This window comes from Siphateles boraxobius, unplaced genomic scaffold (genome assembly GCF_051911475.1).
Source record: "Siphateles boraxobius isolate OS27281-9 unplaced genomic scaffold, OSU_SipBor_1 33, whole genome shotgun sequence".
NCBI lineage: Eukaryota > Metazoa > Chordata > Actinopteri > Cypriniformes > Leuciscidae > Siphateles > Siphateles boraxobius.
The window spans coordinates 1-2,500 of NW_027508953.1; positions in this window are offsets into that span (position 1 = coordinate 1).

Consider the following 2,500-nt stretch of genomic DNA (forward strand, 5'->3'; position numbering starts at 1 on the left):
AACTGAATGGCTTGTAACATACCAACAGTAACTAAAGGGGGCGGGTCTTTACTTGTCGGACATAGCAACAGTAACTAAAGGGGGCGGGTCTTTGCTTGTAGGACATAGCAACAGTAACTAAAGGGGGCGGGGCTTTGCTTGTCGGACATAGCAACAGTAACTAAAGGGGCGGGGCTTTGCTTGTCGGACATAGCAACAGTAACTAAAGGCGGTCGGGGCTTTGCTTGTCGGACATAGCAACAGTAACTAAAGGGGGCGGGGCTTTGCTTGTCGTACATAGCAACAGTAACTAAAGGGAGCGGGGCTTTGCTTGTCGGACATAGCAACAGTAACTAAAGGGGGCGGGACTTTGCTTGTCGGACATAGCAACAGTAACTAAAGGGGGCGGGGCTTTGCTTGTCGGACATGGCAACAGTAACTAAAGGGAGCGGGGCTTTGCTTGTCGGACATAGCAACAGTAACTAAAGGGGGCGGGGCTTTGCTTGTCGGACATAGCAACAGTAACTAAAGGGGGCGGGGCTTTGCTTGTCGGACAGCAACAGTAACTAAAGGGGGCGGGGCTTTGCTTGTCGGACATAGCAACAGTAACTAAAGGGAGCGGGGCTTTGCTTGTCGGACATAGCAACAGTAACTAAAGGGAGCGGGGCTTTGCTTGTCGGACATAGCAACAGTAACTAGGGATGCACCGATCCGCATTTTTTCACTTCCGATCCGATCCCGATACCTGAATTTGGATATCGGCCGATACCGATACTATTCCGATACCAGAGCTGTGTTTGCTTTAATATTATTATTATCATTATTGTTGATTTTATATGATGCTGCAATAAACTTCTCTCTACAGGCAAGTATGATATGTATGCATGTATGTCCCAAAAGGCAACTTGAGGTAAGTATAAGGTTAGAAACAAATAAGAGACAATAAGTGTAGGCACCAGCACCAAATCTGGTAAAACGTTACACATTGCTGTTTGTATTGTTGTAAAATACATTCATAAAAAACAAGATAACAAAAATCAAAAAGATAAATTATTTTATATATAGTCTAGCTACTATAAAATTAAGACATTTTTTTAATGTATAGCACAGCTGTTTATTGAGGCAGCAACATATGATAGATGGGACATTTAATAATCTTTCATTGCGCAAAAGTATTATGATTATGAAAGACTCCAATACAGTGCGGCACAAAGCGCTTATGCGCATCCCGAGCGCAGAATGATGCGCTTGAAGCAACATGGAGTCACAGCGCGCAGCGCGTCGAGTCCGCATTGAAAAGTTCAACGCACAAAGGAAAGACATATTGATGCGTAGTGTATTGTACAGTATCTATCTATGCAATAGTTTATTCAGCCTTTTCTTTTAACAGTTTTAAATTTCAGTTACTGTGTGCTTGAAGAACAATTATAGTGCTCTCCAGTGTTGTGATCTAACAGACACGCGTTAAAAACTAACATGATTAAGGTACAGCAAGTCCAGCAAGATAATCATTTTATCCGAAACCATAGAGCATTATCTACAGATCAAGTATAATAATAGTAATTGAATCATCTTGGAGAGTTTCATCGAGTTGACTGTCATCGAACGAGCCGCGCTGTTGAATGCTGAATGAAGAATGATTGACAGCCGCAGCAGAGGGAACAGTTTACGTGATCTTGAATTTAATGACTTAAATATTCATTTCTATCTCACATTATACTATAGAATGGCTTCAGAACACTTATAATATAGTGCACGAACACTTAATGGTGCTTTATAATACTTTTGTGGGGCTTAACAATAACACAATAGTAAACACACAATATCGGATTTAGATCGGCCTCGTCTGACCGATACCCGATCCGGCAAAAATGGCTGTATCGGAGCCGATACCGATACTGGATCGGATCGGCCCCATCCCTAACAGTAACTAAAGGGGGCGGGGCTTTGCTTGTCGGACATAGCAACTGTAACTAAAGGGTGCGGAGCTTTGCGAACAGTCAAATGCCTGTATCCACTTTTGTCTCCTTAAACGCTCGTTTTTTTGGGGTCGACAGCTCATAAAAATGTATTTGTTTTTTTTTTACCTTGTTTGCTGTACACCTTGTCACATACAAGGTGTGAATCAGAGTTACAAGTTCCCCAGGCACATGTTTTACCATGTTTGTAGCATAAACACCATCAAAACGGTGAGAGCTTCGGATCTTACAATGTTTCTCTATGGCGCTGAAACCTAAAGATGTTCAAGTTCCCCGTGCAAATGATACTGAACTACCATTGGCTCATTTGTGATCGAGGGGCGGGGCTTACAATAGGTCAGCTGTAGATGTGAGCAGGTGTGTAATGCTTATGGATTTGATTGACAGGTGGACGCTGCCGTGACCCCTGAGGAACGTCACCTGTCTAAGATGCAGCAGAACGGCTATGAGAACCCCACCTACAAGTTCTTCGAGCAGATCCACAACTGATGGCGTAATTTACCCCCACCCGAACCCTCCTCATCTCCAGACGCTGCAGAGGA